Genomic DNA, 8953 nt, shown 5'->3' on the forward strand with positions numbered 1-8953 from the left:
GCATGCTTCGGTGGCAAACATGCCTCAAAAAAGCCTTTGGGTACTGATTCTCTCCACACTATAGTTAAGGTTTGGCACAGCAAGGGGATTCTATCAAAGAAATACTGTTCTTGGATTCCTGCCTAAGAGCATATCTCCTAGAACTCTTTGCTTCCTACCACCTTGTGTGGGTATGACACCACACTCAGAAGTACCAGTTTATAACACTGACTTCATGGAAAACATCAGTGTCTCCTCAGGGTGTATTTGCACTGCTGGGACAATGCAGGGAAGTAGGCTGGCTGTGAAAATGCTAATTTGGAGTCTTTGGACAAAAACATTGTTCACACCATCTGAAAGCTAGAATGTTTCACTTTCAAAGCCCATTAGGAAAACCACCTAGGTTTTGATTCTGTCATCTCTGTAGTTCATTCTGGGTACAACAGAATGGCTTTTCTAAAGGAAATACTGTTCTTCATCTTACTGTGAGCTCATCTCAAAGAACATTTAGGCTCCTAAGGCGTCATATAGGTAGGCCACTGGCCAGATGGTCAATTACCAGCTCTCAACACTTCCCTCAAGGAAAAGACCAGTTCCTCCCAACTGTGTATTATTGTGCTGGAACACTGCAGGGACATATGCTGTGTTTGAATGTTCTCATTGGGCTCTCTTGGAAAATAGAGTGTTCTCACCATGTCAAAGCTGGAATGTTTCACTCTCAAACCTCCCTCAGAAAACTCCTTGGGTTCTGATTCTCTGCACTATAGTTAATTCTTGGCACAAGCATGGGACTTCTCTGATAGAAACACTGTGCTTGGATCTCCTGCCTAAGAGCGCATCTTCTGAACTCTTAAGTATGCCCCTCACTAACAGAGAACTACCAGTTATCAGCACTCCCTTCGTGGAACGCATCAGTTTGTCCCACACATGTAGTTTCAGTTCTGGGACACTGCAGGGAAATACACTGGGCATCAACCTGCCAATTCGCCCCTGTTGGCAAGACCAACATTCTCAGCCTATAAAAGTATGAATATTTCACCCTCAAACCCACCTAGGAAAACACCTTGGGTGCTGATTCTCTCTTCACTACAATCCATTTCTGGTGAAGCAAATGACTTTTCTGAAGGAAACACTTTGCTTGCATCTTCTACTAGGAGCATATCTCATAAAACACGTAGGTTCTTACTGCCTTGAATGGGCATGCCATTCACTACAAAAGTAGCTACCAGTTCACACCATTTCCTCCATGGATAAGATCGGTTTTTTCCAAGTGTGTATTTTCAGTGCTGTGACACTGCAGGGAAATATGCTGGGTGTGAACCTGTCAATTGAGGTCTGCTTGCCAAAACAGTGTTTTTGCCTTGTGTCAGCTAAAATGTTTCACACTCAAAATATCTAGGAAAACACTCTGGATGAAGACTCTGTTCACCACAGTCAATTTTTGCCCAAGCAACTCACTTTTCTGCAAAAAGAATCATTCAGGATCTCTTTCTTAGCAGTCATCTCATAGAACACTTAGGTTCATAATGCCTTGTACTATTCAGAAAATTAGTCTGAGAGACTATTCTGTACAAGTGGACAGCCATGCCTTTTGTTACCCTGATTGGGTGAAACTGTACTGTCAGATGTTTTCCCACCAAAATGTGGCAAGCAGCCTGTTTCTTACAGAAAACTAACAATTACTTCAAAATTTTTGTTGTAATTAAGAGAAAAAGAACCCATGTGTTTGTCTCACAGGTTTGAGGCTGCCACTATCCACCTTTCACAGTTGGAAATACTTTTTGTCATCCAGCTACCATTCTCAGGTTCACAAAACATGTTTCCCTGACTTTTCAGAGCTTTGTAATGGCAAACCTAAAAAACTCTGTAACATTCCATGAGAAAAGTGGTCAGGGGAGAATACTTTTTGAATGTTGCCTGCCATACCTGACGTTACCCTGATTAGCTGAAATGGTAGTGTCAGATACTTGTTCCCAGAAAGAAGTAGAAGCAGCATGTTTCTTTCAGAAAACTCAAAAACGTGACTAGAGTAGTTGTAATAAAGAGAAAATTGAAGCAGTGGGTTTTTCTGGCAGGTTTGAGGCTTTACAGGTGGAAAATATTGCTTTTACCATAAGGGCCCTATTCACAGGTTCTCAAAAGCATGTTTACTAGCTGTTTTAGAGTTGTACAAAGACACACCAAGGGCACAGTGGACAATTCTATGAGAAAAAAATGTCAGGGGAGAGTGTTCTGTGAGCTTTGACTGCCATACTTATTGTTCCCCTGATTACGTGAAACTGTACTATCAGATCACTGTCAAGCCAGATGTAGGAAGCAGCCTTTTTATTTCAAAATCGTGACCACAGCTGTTGTTGTAATGCAGAGAAAGAAACACTATGTTTTTTTTGGCAAGTTTTAGGCTGCAACTCTCCAGTTTTCACCTGGGAAAAAATTATTTTGCCATCAGGTCCCAATTCCCAGATTCAAACCTATATGTTTCCCTGCAGTTTCAGACCTGTGTAAAGACACTCCTTGGACACATTGTACCATTCCATGAGAAAAGATGTTAGGGGAGTGTTCTGACGACCACAACCTTTTTAACTCTGATTAGGTGAAGCTGTACTATAAGATGACTCCCCAGCAAGAAGTGGCAAGCAACCTGTTGCATTCAGAAAACCAAAAACTTGGCCAAAGCTGTTGTTGTAATGAAGAGAAAAATGAACCCCCATGGTTTTGTCTGGTTTGAAGCTGCAACTATCCAGGATCCAAAAAGGTAAACTATTGGTTTTACCATAAGGGCCCAATTCCCAGGTTCACAAAAACATGTTTCCTGGCTGTTTCAAAGTTGTGTGAAGACACACCTAAGACATGCTGCACCATTCCATGAGAAAAAAAATGTCAGGGGAGAGTGTTCTGTGAATTTTGACACCATAACTTTTGTTACCCTCATCTGGTGAAACAGTACTGTCAGGTGACTTCACAGCAAGAAGTCAGAGACATCCTTTTTATTTCAGAAAACTCAAAATCATGACCAAAGCTGTTGTTGTCATGGAAAGAAAAATGTACCCGTGTGTTTTTCCAGCAAGTTTAATACTGCAACTATCCAGCTTTCAGTGGGGGAAATACTTTTTTTGCCATCCAGCCACAATTCACAGGTTCACAGAAGCATGTTTCTCTTCAGTTTCATAGCTGTGCAAGACACTTCTAGGACACACTCTGCCATTCCATGAGGCTTCCCAGCCAGAAGAAGGAAGCTGCCCATTACTTTCAGAAAGCTCAAAAACTTGATCAAAGCTGTTGTAATGAGGAGAAAAGTGAACCAGTGTGCTTTTCTTGCAGATTTGAGGTTGCAATAATCCAGCTTCCACAGGTGGAAAATATTGCTTTTACCATAAGGGCCCAATTCCCAGGTTCACATAATCATGTTTCCTGGTTGCTTCAGAGTTGTGTGAAGACACACCTAGCATACACTGTACCACTCTATATGAGAAAAAAGGCTACAGAACACTGTGAGTGTTGGCTGACATACCTCTAGTTAACATGATTAGGTTGAAACTGTAGTGTCAGATGACTTCCCAGCATGAAGTAGTAAGCAGCCTGTTTTTTCCAGAAAACTCAAAAAGCTGACTAAAGATGTTGTAATGCAGAGAAAAATGAACCGGTGTGTTCTTTCTGGCAGGTTTGAAGCTGCAATTACCTAGCTTCTGCAGGTGGAAAACACTGCTTTTACCATAAGGGACCATTTCCCAGATTTACAAAATCATGTTTCCTGGCTGCTTCAGATTTATATAAAAACACACCTAGGATACACTGTACCATTTTATGAGAAAAGAAGTCTGGGGAGAGTGTACCACGAGTGTTGACTACCATACCTCTAGATTAGATGAAACTGTACTGTCAGATGACTTCCCAGTAATAAGTAGCAGCCAGCCTGCTGCCTTCAGATAACTCGAAACTTGACCAAAGCTGTTATTACAATGGAGAGAAATGAACCAGTGTGTTTTCCCTCCAGGTTTAAAGCCACAAATATCCAGCTTTCACAGAAGGAAAATACCTCTTTTGCCATCAGGCCCCAATTTCAGGTTCAAAAAACATGTTTCCCTGCACTTTCAAAACTGTGAAAAGAGACTCCTAGGACACATTGTTCCATTCCATGACAAAAAAAAAAGTTCAGGGGAGGATTTTCTTGAGTGTTGACTGCCATATCTCATTTCCTGATTAAGTGAAAGTATACTGTCAGATGTTTTCCCAGCAAGAAGTGGCAAGAAGCCTGTTTCTTTCAGAAAACTCTAATACTTGAACAAAGCTGTGGTTGTAATGAAAAGAAAATGAACCAGAATCTCTTCAAGACAAACACAATAGTGGTCAGGGATTTGAGTTTTTTGAAACAGGCTGCCTGCGACTTTTAGTTGGGATGGATGTCATCTGACAGTACACTTTCACCTAACCAGAGTAACAACATGTATGGCAGTCAGTACCCAAAGAACACTTTCCACTGGCCTCTTTTCTCATTGAGTGGTACAGTATGTCCTAGGAGTGTCTTTACAAACCTCTGAAACTGTGAGAAAGATGATTTTTTGAACCTGGGAACTCAGGCCTAATGGCAAAAGCAATACTTTCTCCCTGTGTAAGCAGGATAGTTGCACCCTCAAACCTACTAGAAAGACACACTGTGTCATTTTTCTCTTCATTTCAACAACACATTTAGTCAAATATCTGAGTTTTCTGGAGGAGAAATGCTGCATGCCACATCTTTCTTGGAATTTATCTGACAGGACAGTTTCTCCTGATCAGGGTAACAACAGGTATGCCAGTCACACTCACAGAAGACTCTCCCCTGACCTCTTTTCTCATGGAATAGTACAGGGTGTTTATGGGTGTGTTTACAAGGCACAGAAACTCCAGCGAAGCATGTTTTTGCAAACCTGGGAATTGAGGCCTGATGGCAAAAGAAGTATTTTCCCCTGTGAAAGCTGGATAATTGCCTCCTCAAACCTGCAAGGAAAATACACTATTTCATTTTTCTCTTTATTACAGCAACAGCTTTGGTCAAGCATTTGAGTTTTCTGAAAGTAACAGGCTGCTTGTCACTTCTTGCTGGGAAGTCATCTGAAAATACCGTTTCACCAGATCAAAGTAACAACAATTATGCCAGTCAACACTCACAGAACACGCTCCCCTGACCTTGCTGCTCCTGAGATGGTGCTGTGTGTCCCAGGAGTGTCTTTACACACTTATGAAACTGCTGGGGAACATGATTTTGTGAACCTCGGAATTGGGGCCTGAGTGAAAAGGCAGTATATCCCACCTGTGAAGCCTGGATAGTTGTTGCCTCAAACCTGCCACAAAAACACTCTAGTTCTAGTTCTGTGAAAAATATGGCTGGTAGCTTGATAGGGATTGCATTGAATTTGTAAATTGCTTTGGGTAGTATACTCATTTTCACTATATTGATTCTTCCAATCCATGAACATGGTATATTTCTCCATCTATTAGTGTCCTCTTTGATTTCTTTCATCAGTGTTTTATAGTTTTCTGTATATAGGTCTTTAGTTTCTTTGGGTAGATATATTCCTAAGTATTTTATTCTTTTCGTTGCAATGGTGAATGGAATTGTTTCCTTAATTGCTTTTTCTACTTTCTCATTATTGGTGTATAGGAATGCAAGGGATTTCTGTGTGTTGATTTTATATCCTGCAACTTTACTATATTCATTGATGAGCTCTAGTAATTTTCTGGTGGAGTCTTTAGGGTTTTCTATGTAGAGGATCATGTCATCTGCAAACAGTGAGAGTTTTACTTCTTCTTTTCCAATTTGGATTCCTTTTATTTCTTTTTCTGCTCTGATTGCTGTGGCCAAAACTTCCAGAACTATGTTGAATAGTAGCGGTGAAAGTGGATACCCTTGTCTTGTTCCTGACTTTAGGGGAAATGCTTTCAATTTTTCACCATTGAGGATAATGTTTGCTGTGGGTTTGTCATATATAGCTTTTATTATGTTGAGGTATGTTCCTTCTATTCCTGCTTTCTGGAGAGTTTTAATCATAAATGGATGTTGAATTTTGTCAAAGGCCTTCTCTGCATCTATTGAGATAATCATATGGTTTTTATTTTTCAGTTTGTTAATGTGGTGAATTACATTGATTGATTTGCGGATATTGAAGAATCCTTGCATCCCTGGGATAAAGCCCACTTGGTCATGGTGTATGATCTTTTTAATGTGTTGTTGGATTCTGATTGCTAGAATTTTGTTGAGGATTTTTGCATCTATGTTCATCAGTGATATTGGCCTGTAGTTTTCTTTTTTTGTGACATCTTTGTCAGGTTTTGGTATTAGAGTGATGGTGGCCTCATAGAATGAGTTTGGAAGTTTACCTTCCTCTGCAATTTTCTGGAAGAGTTTGAGTAGGATAGGTGTTAGCTCTTCTCGAAATTTTTGGTAGAATTCAGCTGTGAAGCCGTCTGGACCTGGGCTTTTGTTTCCTGGAAGATTTCTGATTACAGTTTCAATTTCCGTGCTTGTGATGGGTCTGTTAAGATTTTCTATTTCTTCCTGGTTCAGTTTTGGAAAATTGTACTTTTCTAAGAATTTGTCCATTTCTTCCACGTTGTCCATTTTATTGGCATACAACTGCTGATAGTAGTCTCTTATGATCCTTTGTATTTCTGTGTTGTCTGTTGTGATCTCTCCATTTTCATTTCTAATTTTATTGATTTGATTTTTCTCTCTTTGCTTCTTGATGAGTCTGGTTAATGGTTTGTCAATTTTATTTATCCTTTCAAAGAACCAGCTTTTGGCTTTGTTGATTTTTGCTATGGTCTCTTTTGTTTCTTTTGCATTTATTTCTGCCCTAATTTTTAAGATTTCTTTCCTTCTACTAACTCTGGGGTTCTCCAATTCTTCCTTTTCTAGTTGCTTTAGTTGTAGAGTTAGGTTATTTATTTGACTTTTTTCTTGTTTCTTGAGGTATGCCTGTATTGCTATGAACTTTCCTCTTAGCACTGCTTTTATAGTGTCCCACAGGTTTTGGGTTGTTGTGTTTTCATTTTCATTAGTTTCTATGCATATTTTGATTTCTTTTTTGATTTCTTCTATGATTTGTTGGTTATTCAGAAGTGTGTTGTTCAACCTCCATATGTTGGAATTTTTAGTATTTTTTCTCCTGTAAATGAGATCTAATCTTAATGCATTATGGTCAGAAAAGATGCTTGGAATGATTTCGATTTTTTTGAATTTATCAAGTTTAGATTTATGGCCCAGGATGTGATCTATCCTGGAGAAGGTTCCATGAGCACTTGAGAAAAAGGTGAAATTCATTGTTTTGGGGTGAAATGTCCTATAGATATCAATTAGGTCTAATTGATCTAATGTATCATTTAAAGTTTGCGTTTCTTTGTTAATTTTCTGTTTAGTTGATCTGTCCATAGGTGTGAGTGGGGTATTAAAGTCTCCCACTATTATTGTGTTATTGTTGATTTCCCCTTTCATACTTGTTAGCATTTGTCTTACATATTGCGGTGCTCCTATGTTGGGTGCATATATATTTATAATTGTTATATCTTCTTCTTGGATTGATCCTTTGATCATTATGTAGTGGCCTTCTTTGTCTCTTTTCACAGCCTTTGTTTTAAAGTCTATTTTATCGGATATGAGTATTGCCACTCCTGCTTTCTTTTGGTCTCTATTTGCGTGGTATATCTTTTTCCAGCCCTTCACTTTCAGTCTGTATGTGTCCCTTGTTTTGAAGTGGGTCTCTTGTAAGCAGCATATAGAGGGGTCTTGTTTTTGTATCCATTCGGCCAGTCTTTGCCTTTTGGTTGGGGCGTTCAACCCATTTACGTTTAAGGTAATTATTGATAAGTATGATCCCGTTATCATTTACTTTATTGTTTTGGGTTCGGGTTTATACACCCTTTTCGTGTTTCCTGTCTAGAGAATATCCTTTAGAATTTGTTGGAGAGCTGGTTTGGTGGTGCTGAATTCTCTCAGCTTTTGCTTCTCTGTAAAGCTTTTGATTTCTCCTTCGTATTTGAATGAGATCCTTGCTGGGTACAGTAATCTGGGATGTAGGTTATTGTCTTTCATCACTTTAAGTATGTCTTGCCATTCCCTCCTGGCCTGAAGAGTTTCTATTGAAAGATCAGCTGTTATCCTTATGGGAATCCCCTTGTGTGTTATTTGTTGTTTTTCCCTTGCTGCTTTTAATATTTGTTCTTTGTGTTTGATCTTTGTTAATTTGATTAATATGTGTCTTGGGGTGTTTCGCCTTGGGTTTATCCTATTTGGAACTCTCTGTGTTTCTTGGACTTCAGGCTCTACTACAAAGCCACAGTCATCAAAACAGTATGGTACTGGCACAAAGACAGACATATAGATCAATGGAACAAAATAGAAAGCCCAGAGATAAATCCACACACATATGGACACCTTATCTTTGACAAAGGAGGCAAGAATATACAATGGAGTAAAGACAATCTCTTTAACAAGTGGTGCTGGGAAAACTGGTCAACCACTTGTAAAAGAATGAAACTAGATCACTTTCTAACACCACACACAAAAATAAACTCAAAATGGATTAAAGATCTAAATGTAAGACCAGAAACTATAAAACTCCTAGAGGAGAACATAGGCAAAACACTCTCAGACATAAATCACAGCAGGATCCTCTATGATCCACCCCCCAGAATTCTGGAAATAAAAGCAAAAATAAACAAATGGGATCTAATTAAAATTAAAAGCTTCTGCACAACAAAGGAAAATATCAGCAAGGTGAAAAGACAGCCTTCTGAATGGGAGAAAATAATAGCAAATGAAGCAACTGACAAACAACTAATCTCAAAAATATACAAGCAACTTATGCAGATCAATTCCAGAAAAATAAATGACCCAATCAAAAAATGGGCCAAAGAACTAAATAGACACATCTCCAAAGAAGACATACGGATGGCTAACAAACACATGAAAAGATGCTCAACATCACTCATTATCAGA

This window comes from Budorcas taxicolor, chromosome 13, assembly GCF_023091745.1.
Source record: "Budorcas taxicolor isolate Tak-1 chromosome 13, Takin1.1, whole genome shotgun sequence".
In the NCBI taxonomy this organism is placed as follows: Eukaryota; Metazoa; Chordata; class Mammalia; order Artiodactyla; family Bovidae; genus Budorcas; species Budorcas taxicolor.